This window comes from Phoenix dactylifera, unplaced genomic scaffold, assembly GCF_009389715.1.
Source record: "Phoenix dactylifera cultivar Barhee BC4 unplaced genomic scaffold, palm_55x_up_171113_PBpolish2nd_filt_p 000092F, whole genome shotgun sequence".
Lineage (NCBI taxonomy): Eukaryota > Viridiplantae > Streptophyta > Magnoliopsida > Arecales > Arecaceae > Phoenix > Phoenix dactylifera.
The window spans coordinates 883101-905372 of NW_024067680.1; the positions used below are offsets into that span (position 1 = coordinate 883101).

A 22272-nucleotide genomic window follows, 5' to 3' on the forward strand; every position below is an offset into this window, starting at 1 on the left:
TTGATATTAGTTTTCTGTAGCAAAAAATTTTTGAGGCGTCTATTTACTTAAGATATCTAGATTATTTTTTCTTGGCATATGGCTCTTTTTTGATAATTTATCAAGATCAACCTCAGACCTATGGCACCTTACGACTGATCTCCTCCTCGAGTGGATGTTATATCACTTAACGCTAGTTTGGTCATGTTTTAAATTTTTTCTGACGTGGCATTTAGGTCCTATTTAAGTTAATGATTTGGCTAACATTCTGTTAAGTTATGGGATAAAGTGTTGGATAAAAACAAACTTCAAGGGATAAGCATTGATTTTTCAAACTATTGGATGTAAGTATAATTTATTCCTAATCTTAGAAGATTTTTTGTAATTTACTCGGAGCAATTTTGACTTTTTATATGATGTAAACGAATTCACTAACACTGTTAATTTAACCGAGTGTAAATGTAGGTTTTACAAACTAGTGGATATAAGTGTAATAAACATAAATCTCAAGGAGATTTTTGTAATTTACTTTAAAAAATATGTCCACTAGCTGCGACATATTTTAGGAATATACTGTAGTTTATATATATATAAACCTATTGTTGGCTAACAAATCCCACTAGGTTTGCCAAAATGACTTGTTGGTAGGGCTCTCTTTCCTGCGTGGAGACCAATGTGTGAGAAAACTTGCAACAAGTCTTTAGGCTTGGTGTAGATACACAAATGTGCTACTGACGTTGGATTTGTCGGAAATAGGATCACCAAAGAATGGTAATGAGAGTAATGTAGGTACAAATGCCTTAACCTTTGAGGACTTTCACTATTATCACACTGCCTATTTAGTAAAAGATGGATAGGATAGGATGTAGCTAGAACCATGATTAAAGTATGCTATTGCTACTCCTAAGGATAAATTAGAGTCATATTGGTAAACTAAGAGCAAAAAATTTAAAGATAAAGTATAGTCAAAAATAAATTAATTTCATGATAAGTCGAAAGATCCATCTTCAGTAATACAATATGATATCTATAAATGCCTTTGCTTACTTGGTAAGATAGGTGTTACTATTCATTTTAGATACTTGTCCTCACTATTATGTGCCACATAGTGATGGCGGACCACTGCAGGGAGAAGAGAGAAAGAGAAAGAAGAAGAAAAAGAAGAGGAAGAAGAGGTTATAGAGACGTAGGAAGAGCATAAGAGGAGGAGAAAGAAGAAGAAGAAGCAGAAAGGAGGCTAGGGTTTTTTATTCAATCATTTCATTCCTAATTTATGAGCGGGGTGGCCCTTATATAGTCCTTACATTATGAATTGACCAAGTCAAATAATTAACAACTAACCAAACTTGGACCCTTCAATTAATTGGCTAAGTCAATTAATTCATTACATAACAAATTAAACCTTACCAACATTAGACCATTAAACCAATTGATCACATCCAAAATTGGACCTTTATAATTAGGTCTTACATTGAACAATTGATCCAATTACTTGACTCAATTATACGACTTAACAGCTAACCCAATTGACTTGACTAAGACAAAAGCAACTAACCAAACTAACTCGATCAATAAAAAAAAGCAACGAACCAAATTGACTCGACCAATAATAAAAGCAACTAATTGACTGATCTGAATGAGGGGCTCTGATGTCCCTATTAACTCCTCTTGAGTGGAAAAAAAACTCGATCCCGTCGAGTGCAGGTCTGGCCGGAAAAATTTTTGCAGGCACATGGTCATGGAGAGGAAAGGAAATACTGTGGAAAAGGGGCCTGATGGGCCGGAGTGGAAGCGGGCCTTGGGCTAGGAGTGGGCGCATGGGCTAGGGATGGGAGTGGGCGGGTGGGCTTGGGCTGGGAGTGGTGAAATGGGTTTGGTCTTGGGAGTGTCGTAAGAAAGAGGGAACAGGGGTGGTGTGAAAGCGGGTTGGGAAGGGGCGGCCGGCGGTGAGGAAGGGTGCTTCACGGGTGGAACCGGCTCGGGTGGGATCAGCGTCGGCACGGGCGGAGCTCGGGCGACTGTGTCCGCCATCCTACGTCGGAGATGGAGGCTGAGAAGGGGAAGAGGCGCGAGCGGAGGCAATGGGGCTCGGCCGGGGGGCGTTGGTGGCGGAGATGGCGGGCAGCGTGGAGGAGGATAGCGCGGGCGGCGCTGGTGCTCGTCCTCGTCGTTGAGTGGCCGTAAGGATGGAGGGAAGTTCCGTGGGGGGAGGTGGCGGTTGTGGGGCAGCTCGCGGCGGAGATCCGGCGACGCTGCGGTCGGCCGCGGGGAAGGGACTCAGAGGGGCAGAACGCGGCGGGGTGGTGATGTCGGCCGGTGGGGCGGAAGGAAGAGGGGATCGGCGGCGCTCTGCGGACGGTGAAGCAGAGGAGGTGGCGACGCTCGGGCGGGGTGCTCGACGGTGGAGTTCGGCGATGGCAGCGGCACGGCGAGGAGGCAGGCGCAGCACAGGGGGCGGCGACGACGGAGGAAGACGAAGAGGTATTTTTCTTCTCTCCCTCTTTTTCATTTTTTTTGTTGTGGTGAAAACCGAGAGGAGGGAGGAACGAGGTGAGAGGGAATGCCTCAGTGGCGGTGGGGTGCTGGCACAGGAGGGAGGAAACGAGCAGGGCCTTCTCCTTTGGCAATAGAAAAGGGGCTTTTCCTCTTTTTTCCTTTGTGTGAGGGTCGAGATCGAGATCGAGAGAGAGAGAGAGAGAGAGATGAGAAAAAAAACCAGATCGTGACTTTCGCCGGAGTAAAGCCGACCTGCTCTTATAACAACCTGGTGGCGAATCACTGCAGAGAGAAGAAAGAAAGAGGAAGAAGAAGAAAAGGAGAAAGAAGATATTATAAAGATGCAGGAAGAAGAGGTTATAGGGATAAAAGAAGAAGAGAAGAAAAGGAGGAGAAAGAAGAAGAAGGAAGGAGGCTAGAATTTTTATTCAATTATTTCATTCCTAATTCATGAGTAGGGTGTCACTTATATAGGCCTTACGTCATGAATTGACCAAGTCAAATAATTAACAACTAATCAAACTTGAACCCTTTAATTAATTAACTAAGTCAATTAATTTATTACATACCAAATTAAACCTTACTAACATTAAACCATTAAACCAATTGATCACATCCAAAATTGGACCTTTATAATTAGGTCTTACATTGATCAATTGATCCAATCACTTGACTCAATTACACGACTTAACCAGCTAACCCAATTGATTTGACTAAAACAAAAACAACTAACCAAACTGACTCGACCAATAACAAAAGCAACGAACCAAATTAACTTGACCAATAATAAAAGCAACTAATTGACTCTATCATCTGAATAAGGAGCTCTGATGTCCCCATCACATAGTCTACTATTGCCATATATAATAGGTAATGCTACCCCATCTCTCATGTTATGATAGTGGAAAGATGGATACCACTACTTTGGATACTTGTCCTTACTTATTATATACTACATGGGCTACAAGTTCATCTGGATGTGGTGTAAACAATGCCTCCCACATTCCATTAGTTGATGATCAGAAGAGTGATGGGATATGTCTGGTACCATATCTATCAGTCTAATTTTGGAATTGGTCGTCATCCAACTTGGCTGATTTGAAAGAAACACCGATCGAGATCTTGTTGACCCATCATTTACTTCACCAAGGAGGTTGATAAGTTCATATCTTAAAAAAGATGAACTTAAGCAATGGGTACAAGTTATGAAGGATCTGGTGGAGGTGAGGCTCAAATGTGAGCAACATGTAGAAACCATGGAGAATCGAACCCACAACTTCCTCCAAATCAAACCAACTCACCAACCATCCAAGCCATGCTTCCATCTTAACCTATATATAGGTATATATATTTTAAGTATGAAAACTTTTAATCATTATTTAACCAAAAATCTAACATTTCCTACCTGATTAAAAGGTTTTCAAAACTTTATAAAATCAGAAAATAGTCAAATCGAGCTTGTTTATGTCACGACTTCAATAAAAGTAGCTTCTAGCTTTAAACCTTTACCTAGTGAAAATATATTTTCATCTGAAAGGTATAGTGGTAGCTAAAAAGCTTTGAACCAAATTCTTTGGTTCAGATTTCTATATACTTCACCCATGACAAATGCAAATACTGGGTTCATCATAGGTGGTGTTTTTTCCAGCCTCATGCACCAATACCTCAGTTTCATGAGCGCTCTAGGGGTTAAACCTTTATCCCCATAGACTGCGGCCACACAGTCACACTCACATAGGTGAGTCCTTTAAGGGCGCTCGCAGCACAGCACCTTGCTATAGACTCAGACTCATTCAGAGTTTTAAATTCTTCCATATACCTTTGCTGTGTTTAGCACTCACATCATAAGGAGAAACCAAATGACATAAAGTCATTTTATAATAGTGCTAACTAATCATTAAACAACTTGTTTTTTTCGTTGAACCTTTCGTCTTGGGATCTCCAGACAGAATAGGTTGGATTGCCATTGTCAATGATTCCTTATAGGTTTTAGTCCTATCCCCTTTGATGTTTCTATGACTTTGCTTCTAGCCAGTCCTTTAGTTAAAGGATCTGCTAGGTTATCTTTATATCTAACAAATTCCAAAGTCATGATACTATTTTTAATTAGGTATCTAATAGTCTTATGTCTCACACTAATGTGTTTTCTGTTTCTCTTGTTATACTCAGTATTTCTACAAGTATTAATTGCAGTTTCATTATCACATAACAAAGAGATAGCAGGCATAGGCTTTTCCATAATAGGTATTTCAGACATAAGATTCTTAAATCATTCTGCTTCTTGACTTGCAGAATCTAAGGCTACAATCTCAACCTCCATAGTGGATCTTATGATCACAGTTTATTTGGTTGATCTCCAAGCAACAGCTGCACCACCCAACATGAATATGTATCCACTAGTTCCTTTTCAGTTTACTGAATCAATGATCCAACTAGCATCACTGTATCCTTCAAGTATAGCGGAAAATCTTGAGTAATGTAAACCATAATACATGGCACCTCTTAAGTATCTAAGTACTCTGTCTAGTGCTTCCCAGTGACTAAGACTAGGGCAACTATTAAACCTACTGAGCTTTCCTATAGCATAAGAAATGTCAGGTCTACTTGTATTTGCAACATACATCAGTGTCCCAATAATTTGAGCATATTTCTCTTGGGCCACTGGATCACCTTTATTGCACTTCAAGTTTAAACCATGCTCATAAGGTGTACTCACTGGTTTACAGTTGTACTTATCAAAATTTTTCAATATTTTCTCAATATATTGTGATTGATCAAAAATTATACCATCAGGTATTTTGGTAATTCTGTTACCAAGAATTACCTCTGACTGACCTAAATCTTTCATATCAAAATTATTAGACAAAAAAATTTTGATATCAGTCACCATATTTATATCAGTACCAAAAATTAAGATATCATCAATATATAAATACAAGATACTACATGAATCATTTTCTAACTTAGAAATAAGCACTTATCAGATTCATTTGCTTTAAAGCCATAAGAAACAATTATTTTATTAAATTTCCTATGCCATTGCTTAGGAGCATATTTTAAACCATAGAGGAATTTGATTAACCTACAAACTTTTCTTTCCTGTCCTTAAGCCACATATCCCTCTGGCTGATCCATATAAATCTCTTCCTCTAAATCACCATGGAGGAAGGTAGTCTTGACATCCATCTGATGGATTATCAAATTATGGATTGAAGCCAATGCAATTAAGGTACGGATAGTGGTTATCCTAGTCACAGGAGAATACATATCAAAGTAGTCTATACCCTCTTTCTGAGAAAAGCCCTTAGCAACTAATCTTGCTTTATATTTTCTAATTAAACCATCAGGTCTTAATTTCTTCTTAAATTTCCATTTGCAACCTATAGCCTTACTACCAGGTGGTAAGTCAGTTAGAAACCATGTTTCATTAGTCATAAGTGAATTCATTTCGCTATTAATAGCTTCCTTTCAAAACATAGAATCTAATGAGTTCATAGCATCTTTATATGTTTTAGGATCATCTTCAATCATAAAGGTATAGAAATCAGATCCAAAATCTCTCTTTTTCTTAATTCTTTTCCCTTTACCAAGCTCATTAATATCATTAAATTCATTTTCATTTTCATTAGTAGGAATAATTAGAGAATTAGAGGGTGAACTACAAGATGCATCATTAGATCTATCTATTACATGCTTTTCTATTTTATCCTTAAATGGAAAAACGTCTTCAAAGAAAGAAGCATCTTTAGATTCAATTATAGTATTCTTATCTATACCATTAATATCAGAACTAATGACTAAGAATATATAAGTAACACTATTAAGAGAATAACCAAGAAACACAACATCAAAAGTATTAGGTCCTAATTTTCTTTTCTTAATTAAAGGAATATTAACCTTAGCCAAACAACCCCAAACTTTTAGAAAGTTTAGGTTAGATTTTCTTCCTTTCCAAAGTTCATAAGGAGATTCATTAGAATCTTTAAATGGAACCTATTAAGCAGAACATATGCAATAAGCACTGCTTCCCCCCACCAAACCTCAGGTAAACCTGAGTTGGAAAACAAAGATCTTACCATATCTTGTAGAGTCCTATTTTTCCTTTCAGCCACTCCATTAGACTGAGGTGAATAGGGAGGCGTTACTTCATGTAAAATTTTATTAACTCTACAGAATTCATTCAAGTCATTGGAGGTGTATTCTGCTTCTCTATCTGACCTAAGAATCTTTATTCTCTTGTCAAGTTGATTTTCTACTAAAGATTTATAAGTCTTAAACATCTCAAATACTTCATCTTTAGATTTCATTAAATAAACTTGACAATACTTAGAGTAATTATCTATGAAGGTAATAAAATACCTTCTACCCCCTTTAGTCAAAGTTCTATTTAAATCACATACATCTAAATGTATTAATTCTAATAAAGTTGAATTTTTATTTGCCATTTTAAATGGTTTTCTAGGTTGTTTAGATTGAACACAAATTTGGCACCTTTCCTTTTCATTTAATGAAACATTAGGCAATAAACCAGAGTTAATCATTCTTTTAATAGTATTATTATTCACATGTCCTAATCTAGCATGCCAAAGAGATGAAGAACATATTAAAAGCATAACTTTATTATTGCTATTAGAAGGAAAATCCAAAGATACATTATTTATTACATATAAGCCATCACACTCATAGCCTTTGCCTACAAATGTTACATTCTTTGTTATAATCACTTTCTTAGATTGAAATAACAAAGAATAACCACTTCTAATTAGAACAGATCCACTGATCAGATTTCTCCTTCCATCGGGCACATGGTACACATTAAATAGTGGAAGCACATTTCCAAACGTAAGCCTTATAAGTACTTTTCCAGTTCCAAGCACTCGTGCCAAGGTGGAGTTCCCCATAATTACTGTTAGGCCGCTCCGGACCTGATAAGTAGTAAAAAGGGTACAATCAGCACATATATGAACATTCGCACCTGTATCCGCTAACCAATCGGTAGAACAAATTGCCAAATTTAATTCTGAACTTAAAGTTACATACTGATCATCAGTATTAGTAGGACCAGTACTGGATAGCACCATGTTGGTTTGTGGATTTGCTGGTTGAGAAGGCGCATGTTCATAGTTCTGATACTTCTTCCTCTTCATCCAGTATACTCGAGCTATATGACCGAATTTTCCACAATTGTAGCAAATCGGCTTCCGATCATTCTTATTGATATGGTATTTTGGCTTCATAGGTTTTTCTTTGTTTCTAGGTCCACCCTTTTCAAATTTGGAGTTCTTGAACTTATGGGTCTTATTCTTACCTTCTACAAAGTTCACCTTGGTTAGAAGCTCAGAGTTCATGAGTTGTTCATTATCTTTCTCAAGGTGTTGTTCTTGGATCCTAATGGCAGACAATAGGGTTTTCATTGTCATATCCTCGGTTTTATGTTTCAGGGATAACCCAAAATCTTTCCAAGAAGGTGGGAGCTTGTCAATAGTACAAGCAACTTGAAAGCTCTTAGTTATACCCATTCTCCTTAAGCCTAATTCATGATAAATCACTGTTAACTCATGGGCTTGGTCAACTACAGGCTTGGTGTCAACCATCTTATAAGACAGAAATTGACTAGCAGTATACGTGTCCATTCCGGTATCTTGGATACCATATTTCTTATTAAGATCATCTCAAATCTTCTTGGAAGTTTTAAAAGTGCAGTAGACATCAAAAAGGGGATCAGAAAGATAGGATAGAATCCTTCCCCTACACAAGTAGTCTTTCTTCTTAAATTCCTCCAAATTACAAGTTCTAGTCGGTTCATTCTCTTCCTCATTTGGAGGAGAGTCAAAAATTATAGAAAATAATCATAGTGTGGTTAAGAAGATCTCCATCTTCTGTCTCCAATGCTTAAAGTTATTTCCATTAAACTTTTCAGGAGGAACCGGGTCACTTGTATTGGCCATTGGGATAACTCTAAGTATTAGCGTATTATATGTAGGATATCTACTTCAAGAATATTGGGATAAACTGTCCCCAAAAAAATAAAATCTAAAAACTATTCTATTTCAACAAATAATAAGCAGAAATAGGCTTAGAGAAAATAAATAGAAAAAGTGAAAAAATAGAACCCAAGATGCTGAGGCGTGGTATGTTGGTCACTTTCCTTGTAGTAGATTTCGCCGCCTTACAGTGCACTAGGTTTAGATGGCATTCTACTCCTGAGATACAACAGCCTCTCGCACTGTTCCTTCTGCCTCAATGATTTGCACGGATCAAAGAGACCTTTGAACCCAGAATCAGGATGCAGAAAGCCCGTTGATTAAAAGTAAAATAGTAGAAAGGGAGAATAGAAGTTCTCTGCTTTGCTTATCTCCTCTGTCTAACACTGGGAGTAGGGCCAGCAGATGCGAGGTCGGTCGCGAAGAGGTGCAAGCGAGAAAGCGACGTAGCTCCTCGCGCCTTGGGTGCGACGCATGGCCCACGCACCTGTGGTCCGACCTTGGCCTCGGCTCTTCTTGGCTCATTGCACCTATGGTCCGACCTCAGCCTCGGCTCCTCACATCTCTGGTGCGAGGTGTGACCTCGGCCTCAGCTCCCACCTGCTTGCGGGTCGGACGAGCACAGGAGTGAGCTCAGGCGAAAGGGGCCTCGGATGAGAGAATAAAAAGGAGGGAATGGAGAATCAAACCTGCAACCTCCTCCAAATCAAACTAACTCACCAACCATCCAAGCCATGCTCCCATCTTAACCTATATATAAATATAAATAAATATATATATATATTCAGTATGAAAACTTTTAATCATTATTTAACCAAAAATCTAACACTCTTTTCACTTTTTGGGTGGTGTGCGTATCCCTTCCATGTCACATGCAGTGGCATCTGCTGACTAACTACTATTTTTGGACTCCCCTCATTAACTATTTCACCTTAGGTCAATAACTCCCAACCTCCTTTCGTCTCTAAATTAATTACTTAGCTTGTATCCTTGGTGTATCACTCTACACCCTTGGTGTATTAGCCTTTACCTTTATTGTTTGGTATATTAAATTTGCACCATTAGTCAATTCTCACTTTTTAATAGATCACATCATCGTTCTAGGTGTAGTATAAATACTTATGCATAAAAAAATCCACCCAGCCAACTGAGCTTGATATTTTTAGAACTTCATTCTTTTAGATTTGGACCAAGATTTTCGGCTTGATGGGATGATCAGATTAAGAAGAAGGAAGAATTTCTTCAACTTGAATATCTCACAAAAAAATTAGAAGAAGATGGAAGAATTGCAAAAATAGTACTTAAGTCTTTTTTTCTTTCATTGATACTCTACACATACTTCATAAAGAGGTATAGAGCTCCTATTTATAATAATAGTGAGGTCCTTCCTTATACAATTCAAGTTGGTTCTTCTCCTAGTTCAAATAGAACCAGGTTTTCAAAAATAAATATGTCTAATAGAAATAATCATAAAAAATAAAATTCTACAGAGATAGATCTCAACTTCAACATCAACTATAGGAGGTAGATCTTTGACATCAACTTTAATCTTTGTTGCTCCATCTAATTTTTCTCAGATTGAAAGATATAATCCAATGAAAATCTTTCTTGAAAAGGAAAGTTTCAATTTGAGTGGCCCGTTTCAAGATCCAAATGACAGAATTTTGGCTTGTTTTAACCCTTCATGGGGTCGGCACTAAATTGTAGATCTTGAAAAGTCACATGATCTGAAAGATAAAATCATCTCAATTGACTACTGTGCGACAAAGTTATAGTCTCTAAAAATTTGGCATACGATTTGGCTTTTTGATATGATGGATTTTGCTCTAAATTCTATTCAGCCCTACTCGTAGTGGCCAAAGTGATCCATATCAAGTCTGATGACCCTTCTGGATATCTATAGTAGTTAAAGTGGTCCATATCGAGTTTGGTGATCATTTTGAGTACTTGTATTGGCTAAAGTGGTCCACATCAAATCCGATAATTCTTTTGGAACATGGGATAGGCTCAAGTTGCATGCTCAATTTAAAGTCAAGCCAACTTAGGCTTGTCAAAATTTAATCCGAGTTGGCATGACCTATCTTGACAAATATATAGTTATTTTTATATATTTATGATATATTAATGATTCTTTTTATAATTATTTATATCTTTATTTTCAATCATAAAGTAGTGGAGGATGGCATGTTAATTGCATGTGGCCTAGAAAACATGAATAATAGAATATAGTGGGAACACATGTATACATAGGTGAGTTTTGAGAGGAATTCAAAAATAGGCAACCTGATGCACAAGGCTTCTATCATTGCGGGATCTAGGGATCGTTAGATGTATGTAGTCTTACTCTTGCTTGTTGGGATGATCTCTGTGTTTCTCTTTTCACTTAAGATTTTCTATCATTTCGGGATATTAAGCCTTAGCATCATTGTGCTCTCCTCTTTCAGATAAACATGCCTTTGCAAGAAAAAGGTTGTTTTTGAACCCATGACCTCTAGATCACAATGGAGCAACTTCTTAATTACCATAGTGCTAATGCTAACCCTCCTTTGAGAGAAGTTTACTTATGAAACATATTCTACATATTCATATTAAAAAAGAATTGGAGCTATAGGTACGATATAGTTGGTTGGAATATGATTCTAACATATATAGAGGTGTTGTAGTTAAAAAAATATATGAAATGTTGCATTCCTCATAGGGCTAAAGTTGGTTTGGATATGGATCGGATACTTACATGTCCATATTTATATTTATTTTGTTTGACGAAAATAGATACAGATACGGATATTAGTCGGATGCAAAAATTCATATATATATATATATTTATTTTAAACGGATATAGATATAAATTGGATACTAAAAGTATGGATATAAATATGGATATAAATCGGATAATTAAACTTTATAATCACACCATCAAAGATATACTAAGTGGATGATAAATCAAGTTAATAGCATGTTAATGTAGTCATTTATTTTTCTTAAAAGTTTATGAGTGCTATATGGTTACAAATAGAATCGAATATTCGGATATGGATCGAATAGTTGTCTATTCATATCCATATCCATTTTTCTTTGATAGATATAGATACAGGTACGGATATTAGTCGGATCCTCAAATTTCTATGCATATTCAGATGGATATGAAAATGGATCCGGATGGATATTATCCGATCCACTTTCACCTCTAATTCCTTGAAAACTTAGAGACATTGACAAAGCAAGCTCCTCATATAAAAGGAATGCATATGTTATATATCAGATAGAATCGACAAAACAAATATCATACCATATTTGTAGTTTGAACTTTTGAAACAAAAAGAAAGTAGAAAGAATAGGATTTGGATATGAACCCTAATGCATGTCCTCATTCTCCTATTGCATCTAGCAAGTCCTGCCCTCTAGACCCCAACCACATGTTCCTTGTCTGACTACGACTAGTTTCGACCAGTGTTGCAGTTGCAAATACTCCCCACCTCTCTTCCACTTGCAGTAGGCCAACTTTTTAACTTTTTCACCTCCCTCTCATTTCCTCTCCCCTTGACCGGCCTCTTCTTCTTGACCTTCTTTTCTCATTCTTCCTCTCTCTATCTCACTCCCTCCCCATATCATGCCCCGCCTGGTCGGTCGTGTCATGCCTGAGGCTGCAAATGGGTCGGGTCGACTCATGACCCGATCCGACCCGACCCGAATTTTAAGGCCCGTGGGTAGTCGACTCGACCCGACCCAAAGAATGGGCAAAACAGAAGGAAACCCAGATGCCGAGCTCTTAAGCTTTTGATTTAACTCGGGGCAGGTATTCTTGTGCCAGAAGAAGACAGGAGCTCCACACAGCTGTGCTCTGCTTCAGAATCTCTTGGGCCCGAGAGAGAGAGAGAGAGAGAGAGAGAGAGGACTGCTGGTTTGAGTTGGAAAGAAGGTGGCTTGTCTAAGGACCAGAAATGATGCTAAATAGGTGGCTTTAACAGCACTGAGTTGGTGGTAATGGAAACAGAAAAAGAGAAACAAAATCAGGATAAAGGCTGCACAAAGCCACCTAAATTCCAGGTAAACCTCGGAGAAATGAGTTTGCTTCGTGATAACAAGCAAGAGAGTCTCTTCTTTTTTTTGTGTGTGGGTGGTGGTACTATTGGTCGTTTTTAAGTGAATTTATGGCGGGTTTTCAAGGCAGACAGGAAAGAGATATGGGTTTCTTAGGAGCTTGTTAGCTTGCTCCCATGGCTTTATTGTACACAGCCTGAACCAGAACTCGATCCTTGGATTTATGATCTGACACTATAGGCATGCTCACCATACTTTCCAGTGCGTGTGAGGAAGATTCTCTAAGGCCCTGTTTGGGGGAGCTGTTAGTAGTAGAGCTTTTGGAAGTAAAGTTGTTAGAAGTAAAGCTGTTTGAAGCAAAGCGTTTATAAAAAGCTGTTTGCTGTTTGGTAACATATTTCTAAAGTGCTGTGGCACTTTAACATGTGTTTGGTAAACAAACTGAGAAAGTACTTTTGTGTGACAAAATGACCATAAAGGACATTACCAGTATTATATAATAGAGCATAATAAAATATAATATGTATTATTGCATAAATATATGATATATTATAATATTAATGTAATGTAATATAATATTATTATAATATAGTACTATAATATTATGTATTATAGAATAATAATTTAATATAATATTAAATTATTTAAATAACATATCAATGTATTATGATATAATGTAATATAATATTTTATTTATAGTATAATATAATAATAAATATATAAAATATTGTAATTATTAGTGTAAATTAAATTTTCATCCTTCTAATGACCATTTATCACTCTAACAAATAGAGAGAAAGGAAGAAGAAGATTGAGAGGGAAAGGGAGAAAGGAAGAAGCGGGATAAGGGTTTTGGAAGAAAAAAGTGTGATTTAAATGAGGGTATTTTGGTCCAAAAAATAGCTTCCCGACAAAACTGAAAACAACATTTTCGGAAAGCTCCAAATTGGAGCTTCTTCCCAAAAGCTGTTTTCAGCTTTCCGCAAAAGCTGAAACAGCTTTCCGAAAATTTTACCAAACACTATTTTTTATCTAAAAGTACTTTTGGAGGGCCAGAAAGTGCTTTTTGGCCCTCCAAAAGCTCCCCCAAACAGGACCTAAGGGATGGGAAATGCCAGCAAATGAGGAGGAAAAGCCCTAAGGGGAGTAGGGTTCAAGTTTGGAAGGATAGCAGCAAGCATAGGTTCACAGAATCCAAAGGAACCTCGGCTCGTCAGGATTCTCTATTACACTGTTGATACCTCGGGTTCTCGGTAGCTGGCTTTTTTTTTTCCCTTTTGTTTTTTGGTTTTTGTTTCTTGTAACTTTTTTTTTTCTCTCTATTAACCCTACCTGTGTAGTAGCCTCCACTAAGCCCCCCTTCCAGCAAAAAATGTCCGATGCGGGTAGACAATATTTTATACCCTTTCTGACCCGTGGGGAGCTCCACCAACATGGCAACCCCTTCCACGTGTGAGTACGTCACTTCAGCACCACCTCAGTACCGACGGACAAGATAGCGACTCTACCGGATAAATCAGGTGGAGGGCATCCGGTCTCCGCATTTAATCGACGCCCGCACATTTCGAATCTGGGCTATTCTGATAGAATCTTAGCTTCATTCTAACCGTGCTACCATCTTGTTAGTCAATACTGAAGGGAGTAAGTGAGGGGAACACTGAACTACATATGGGTCATGTGCCAGTTTTCTGCAATGGAATTGGATTTTGGAAGTAGCTTTGGGATTTTTTTATCCTCCTAAGAGGGGAGAGGGGAGAGGGGAGAGGGGAGAGGGGAGACGGCAAGTTCCCTCCAATCAGTCATTTAGATAAAAAAATAGTGTGATATGAAATTTGGCTTGTAGACCAACTTAGTTTGTAAGTCATGGGTCACCTGTTCTGACCGGATGTCAATTGCAAGTCGTTCAAGTCATGGGTCACCTATCACCATATAATTATGATATGACCAAATTAAATTTGTCCAATTTTTTTTCCAAAAGCACAAAAAAATAGTGGCAACATGTGATTCGGATCCGACTCGATCTTCAACCAGATTGAGTCTCGATTCAAAATTAGAATCCGAACAAAAAATTGGATTAGATTATGATCACTTAGGACTCGATTCGATCCGATCCATTTGCACCCTTTGTCATACCCGTCCAGCTGGGCTTATCTTGGGCCAGGCTTCGGCTTGGCCTTTATAAAATTGGCCGGGTGAGGCCCGGATCGCCAAAGTCCGGGTATTGATGTTAGTTCGGCCCGGACTGGGGACGCTCGCGTTTATCTATGTAGGAAAAACACCAAACGCACTCCTCGTTCTCTCCTTGTCCATGTTCCCGTCCCATCGTGCGCGCTCGAGAAACCCTAGAACTCTTCGCAGCGATCGGAACCCCTATCAATCCCTGAGGTGCGTCGGTCTCTCTATCTGATCTTCTATGGTTTACCTCGGTTTCTTGATTGCTCTAGATTTTCGTAGAATGCTCCTTTTTGTTTTCTTTTCTTGATCGTACTGAGCTCACGCGATATAACCAGAAACAGTAAAATTCCTTGGTGACTTATGATGCGATGTCTTTTCCTTCATTTTTGAAGCTATAAGGATCCAAACTTGATTCTCCATTGGAGATTTATGACATGTTTCTTGCTTTTGCTTCGTAGGTTCTAGTATTTCCTGAGAGGATGGGATCGTCCCAGAAGAAGATCCCTTTCCACAGACACAGGGAAGCTGAAGAGGCCAGGAAGAAGGTAAGAAAATCTCGGTTCTTTTTGTTTTCTTGATTATGAACTCTGGGCGGAACAATTTGATTAATATGTATTTTTAAAAATTTCGAATGGTGGAACTTGAAGAGGGAGGAGGATGAAGCTGCTCGTGTGTATGCCGAGTTTGTAGAGTCTTTTAAGGCCGACGGCGCTCCTGGGTCGAAGGCTTTTGTCAGAGGAGGAGTTATGGATCCGAACGAGAAGCTGAAGGCCGATTCAGAAGGTTGGTGTTTTGCAGTGATGATCTCTTTTGTTGATTTACTTTGAGCTTTACCTTTTAGTTTCTCGCAATGGATGCATGAATGCTTTTTTTAATTACATGAGCACATTAATAAGAAGATGGGCTTTTTATTCATTCAACAATGACAGGTGGAAAGTCCAAAGATGGGGCATCTGTTCCAAAGAAGGGAAGTAGGTAAATAAATGTACTTGATTCTTAAAAGATGGAAACTTGGTGGTAGCCATATTCCATGCCTAGAGCAAAGAGCCCTGCCATTTGATTTCATCAGGCTATGATGCAATATTAACTTCTTGTCGCTTTCAAAATAGGAAGATAATACTTTGGAATGTAGCTTTTCTTATTTAATTCCAGTATCATATAAAATATACATCTTTGTGCATGCATGTAATCTTTTTTTAGAGATGAATACATTTTACTACATCAAAACTACATTATCCTCTTTCAGTGCAGACACTTCTTGACTTAACAAAATCTTGCTTCCCCTGCTGCACGAGATTAAAATATGTTGTTTTAAGATATGTCTCTGTGCTGGGTAATTTACAGTTTAGCTTTACTGCTGGTTCCTTGTTGGCCAAAATTACCATGGCATAGGGCTTGTCATTGTTTCCATAATTAGTTCTTTAAATGGTGATCTGGTCATTAAAAAATCATATGGAGCCATGAAGCAAATTCCATGTAGAAGAAATAAGGCTTGCTTGTTTCAGGTCAAAGTGTACATACATATGCATACACAGATAACATGGATACTGCTGCAGATGTTTATAAGAAGGAGTGGTACAAGAGCTTACATTGCTGATAGTAGATTGATGTCATGCTACATTTAGTTGAAAGGGGTAGACTTAATATATTTGGGGTGCAATATATCAGTCTGATGAGAATTTGTTTGCTTGATTATGCAAATATGCATTTTTAGATGTCACTTTTCCTTTTGCAGTTTAATTTTAACCTACAAGCAATTCATCAATGTAACTCCTGCATTTCCAAGTCCTTGATTTTCTCTAGTTCCTTGTAGTGATATTTATTTCTACCTTTTGATTCCATGTTTCTCAGATCTGTTTAGATGGCATCGTTATGTTTGTTTGAGTCTAGAATAGTGAATAGCCAGATGCTTGGCATTTGTAAGAGTGTAATTGAGCGTAGACTTTTTCTTCTCTTGGCACCCATAAATTCTTCAAAACTATTACTTGCTCTTAGCATGCAAAATTGTCTTATTTCCTGCTTCTTTCATGTTCGAACCAATTTGAAATGATATGTGCATAGGAGTGGGAAGATTCTGCTTTTGCATTTGATGATGATACTACTGTTCCTCAAATACCTCATACTGATATCATGTACTTTCTTTTTGTACGTCTAGAGTGGTTCATCATGAACTAATTGAACAAGTTGACTATGTAAATCCACTTGTAAGTTCATTCAGCACATGGTGAATTATTGTTTCGACATACTGCCTGCTTTTGAGCTATTAGAGTTAACAAGTAAGATCAGACCTTATCTAGCAGATCTCGAACCTTGATCATGTGGTCTCATGTGGCCATCCTATCTTGGATATCTAACTGATGACTTTTGCTGCCATGGATTTTAATATTCTCAAGCATTTTCTTGTCGTTTAACTTGCTTGACATTCTAGTATGCCACAAGAATTAGTGGCAAGCCTACTTATGCATGTTACTCTAACATGCATCAGTTTAACAAAGTATTTGTGGTGCAAAAAAGATTCAGATGATCATACTACCAGGAATAGAGATATGAAATTTAGTTTCAACGGCAAAATTTGTGGAAGTCTGGAACTAAATGCAAATTTTATGTAAAATCTGCACAAGGGAACAAGTCCTTCTTTCTAGGTGAATTTTATCCTTATTTATGTGGCGAACATTTAAGAGTCAATTAATGGGATATCAACATGGAAAAAAGAGAGGAAGAGAGGGTTAGAGAAGGGGAAACTAGAATATTGCTAGTTTTTCTTCAGTATTTTCTGGATTGGTTTTATCCTATATGTAAATTATAATGATGGGAACCCTGAGATATCTGCTCTTTGTTTGATCCTTTAATTTGTCTAAAAAGGTTGTGTAAACCAAACTTATGATTTAGGAAACATAAAGGGAGGAACATTTAAATCCCTAAATCTCTTCCTGGTACTTTCAGATCACAATAACTCTGTCAAGAGTTGCATGGTTTGCGATTTAACACATCCAAAAGATTCATCTAGTGAACCTACCTCACAATCATATATAACTGAAAGGAATGCTCAAATTTGAAGCTATTGTTTTTGAAGAACTATGCCATAATTAAATCAGAAAATGTTAAAAAACAAAATCATGTTTTAGAGTAGAGACTTATACAATTTTTGAGATGGAGACTTCTAAAGGGTCAGCATCATTATAAATGTGTGTCAAAAGCCACATCATTCAATTGGATTTGCATCCTATTTCGATACACGTAGCTAAGCTACGTGTATCTTGGGATGGCATGATATGTTTTGGAAGTGGGGTGTGGTGGAATAAAAACCATTTGCATATTTAACACTAAGAATAGTTGGAAATCATGGCTATCTCCTCTCAGCATAGTCATATATAGTATATTTTATGTTAATACATTGGCCATAGAGGCAAAAAAGAGTCCACGAGTACTCTGAGTGTTTATTCAAGTGGAGATGATGTTTTCCACAGGGAGCATTGGATATTTGTACGTACTCAAATCTTGTTCTCAGCTATGGGTGAGGTTGGATATCACACCTATAAGGTTGTAGACCCAGATAATGATGTGGAGTTTCCTCCATCACCGAGGTTAGACCTCACTAATACCTGGTGTACTATCATACTGAACAATCAATATGTGACAATCCACCTCACAAAGAATTGTCAGGAATAAATGTGTGAACTAGGTGCACGAGCTTGCAATAGTACCTTGCTGTTTTTCAGATATCAGTAAATTTGTAGCCAAGTCCGTTTATCAATCATGATATACTTGATTATATCCTTGATAGGAAGCATTATGGTTTACTGGATTTGGATGAGTGAGGTCAGGCTTTGCAACATGGAAACCATCATAATGGCATAACGTCCATATTAGAACAGAGATGTGGTCGGACATATTAGACCCAACCAAACATAATTTGAAAGATTTTAAAAATAATTGTTATCAAAATTATTATATTTAATAATTGATTAATTTAAAAAGGGATTCATGTGAATAATTGTCATAAAAGGATGTCAGACACAATCCGGAGTTCAGTGAGAGAAAACCTGAGTTGACCTACCCCAGTAATGCATCTAGCATGTGCCATCTATCTTCAGGTCAGTTGGGAAGAGATTTCAGTAGAATATTCTCTCACAAATTGGATTAAAAAAAATTAAAATATAATTGGAGAGGAGATTGTGCTAAAAAAGTAGTCTAGATACAGAGATTGAGCTAGATCTGGTCATATAAGCGGACCTAGGTCAATCCTAGGCTGATTGTATTGGATCCAAGTAGGGGCTTCTAACCAAGGAAGGTGGCTGCCACCCTTGCTACATATGGTGCCCTAAATGCTGTGCATCTAGTAGATGAGGGGCTGACCCTTAGGGTTGGTGCCCTTGCTTTTTAGGGCATTCACAAGGGGTTCAAGGCGTGCACCCTTCTAGAAGGAAAAGGGGGTTGGCTCCTTAGAGGCTGACATCTCGTATTTCTCTCCCAGTTGGAGTCCAAACAAGACTTTGGAGAATGGCAATCCAAGTAAGGATGTTGCCTCATCCTTATTCTCTCTTGAGGCGAGTCCCTTTGGGACTCTAAGGAGGCACCCCTCCTCTATAAATAGGGGGAGGTGGCCCCTTGAGTGAGGAGTCCAATTCCAATTCAAGCCTCCACACATACACGCTAAGAGGGAGAGAGAGAGATGCCCTCAGAGGCTAGGTTCTTCCTTCTCCTAGATATTGTGTGAGAGTAAGAGAGAAAGTTGGTGAGACAAGCTTATCTTGCAGAATGTCCTCTTGGTCTGTGGTACTAGAGATTCAGATCTAGGCAAAGCTTTAGATCAACATGTGGATAAAGTAGTAGGGATAGTAATTCTCAGAGGGTCATATGCTTTCACATCCTCAATGTCTCCTAGTAGATATACTTCTCTCATATTGTGCATGATATCTATGTTGTAATGGTGATTTATTAAAAAGAGTGATCTTGCTCCATGCTTTGCATTGTTTTATTCCGCTACATAACGACAAAGGGCCTACTGCATCCTTCGATTTGTACTATTCCAATTTATTCTACTTTTATTTGGAAGGTGACTCCAAAAATGTACTAAGTTGGTCTTCTACCAACTAGCACTTGGTCCTTGTTGGGATGAAGGCTTGGTGAATGTGCTTGTAGACTGGCTATGTTATTGGGGGATGAAGGATTAAACTCCACTTAAAATTGAAACTTGGTGGTCAAATTCAAGGAGGGCTAGGTTATTTTAGGACATTACCATGATAACTAGGCTTTTCCTTATTTCCTTATTCCGTTCCAAGCCGTGGTGAGGAACATCGAATTATGTGCAGTCATTTGTTGTGTTTGTTCTCCATCATTTCCTTTGCCTCCTGTGTCCTCATGACATAATCAAGTATTGCTGGGACATGATGCAGGACAATTCTTCTAGAAAAGTGCAGCACAGCTAGCACCTCTGTCTTGTTCAATTTCATTATGCTTAGGTGTGGTTGAATCTATGGTCAAAAAGAAATTGTGCACCTAAGTTTGCATTAAATAAAGAGTTTTTCTGCATGTATACCTTTCTAAATATATAAAATTGTACGAATACGCTCATAAAATTACTATTTGCATGTATATCCTTTTTTTTTTTGCATATGTACTTGTACCATCTAACGTCGTTAAAAAATAACGGCTTGAAACTAAATTGATTGAAATACCTTTATGGGTAGGTATGCAAAAAAAAGGTTATAAGGGCATACACGCAAATAGCAACTTTATGAGGTATTTATACAATTTTTCATATTTAGAAGAGTATACATTTAAAAAGTCATTAAACAAGGTTAAAACTCGGTTGGAACTTGCTAAATCTTTTTATGATTCAGCTGGATTAACAAGTCAAACAAAAATTAAGCCACTTTGTCATTTTTTTTAAAGATCATGACTCGGTCAACTTGGAATATTAGGTGATCATTTTGGTAATTCTATTCTCCATTTGATTTTGATATAATTATCATTATTGAATCTATGACATCTATATATTCTTTATTATTGTTTAAAAGATTAAAGCATATCAAATTTAAATTAATTATAGATGCTTAGATTAGTAAAATATTTTTTAGTGATTTGTAAATGTTGAGTTGTTTGTTTTTGAGGGTGAAAATTTCGTAAAAACAACATGATTCATTCTATAAGAGCTGATATTAACATGAGATCATGTGATATGATAATATTAATTCCTTTTTTGCTACCTCTTTTTAAGAACAATTGAATTATCTTTACTGAATTTTGATAATTTTTATTGAATTTTGTAAAGTGTATACCCTCCAAAATATGCGTAAATTGCATGAATATCCTTGAAAGTTGCTATTTGGCGTGGTGTATCCTTATAAAGTTTTCTTTTTGCACGTCTACCCGTAAGGGTATTTCAGTCATTTCAAATTTAAATCGTTTATTTTTTAACGGCGTTAGATGGTATGGGTACATATATAAAAAGAAAGAAAAGAAGGGTATATATGCAAAATAAGGTATTTTATGATGGTATACATGCAAATAGCAATTTTATGAGGGTATTCATACAATTTGTATATTTTGAAGGGTATACATGCAAAAACCCTTAAATTAAATTGGATTATCTCGAGAACATCCCTTGTGTATAATAGTTTCCCCCCTTCAGCTATCAAATGCTATGAAATACCACAAATAATCAAATTCCATGACTGCCATCGTGCATGAAAATCATTTGATAATAATTATGCAAGCCTATTGCCAGCAGCATGCAAATCATTTGGTCAAGCTAGTGCAAAGCATGATGTCAAATTTATGCTTGTGTTGCTTCTTTAGCACCCTTGCCTCGTTACTGTTTATGCAAACCAATACTGATTGTTGCCTTGGGTCAATTGCCATATTATTTTGAGACCATTTTTGATGGTTGAGTTGGATAGTATAGGACCGTTTCTGGCCCAATTCATGTTGTTTGGGAATAATTCAGTATCATTTAAAGCACCATGTTGAGAATTCTATAGCAATGTGATCTGCTATTTACTTGTTCCTCATGTTAAATACACGATTTATTGGGTTGCAAAATATAATGTATAAGTGGCAATGGTTGAGGTGAGCAAAATGTGGTAAATAGAATGCATGCTTGCTTATGCCCTCTCCACAAGATAGCACTGCCATTGGTTGTCTAAAGTCCCGTTGGCAGAGCTGTGGCAGTTAGAGCTTTTTGATGTAGAACTTTTATAAAAAGCTATTTCTGTTTGGTAATTACAGTTATAAAGTGTTGTGGAACTTTAATATGTATTGGTAAACAACTGAGAAAGTACTTTTAGTATGATAAAATGACCATAAAGGACATTGCATAGTATTATACAACAGAGCATAATCAAATATATATGTATTAATACATAAATATATGATATAGTATAATATTACTGTAATGTTATATAATAATTATTATAATAAATAATATAATATTGTATGCTATAGCATAATAATATAACATAATTTGATATTATATAATATAACATATCAATGTATTATATATAATGTAATATAATATATATTTATAGTATAGTACAATAATAAAGGTATAAATATATAATTTTTATCATTATAATATTAATATTTTAATTAATAT

The 22272-nt window shown here is 37.0% G+C and overlaps 1 pseudogene; it reads left to right on the forward strand.

The window, feature by feature from the left end:
- Positions 1 to 14775: 14775 nt before the first annotated feature.
- Positions 14776 to 22272, forward strand: part of LOC103717313 — a 34899-nt pseudogene continuing 27402 nt past the window's right edge.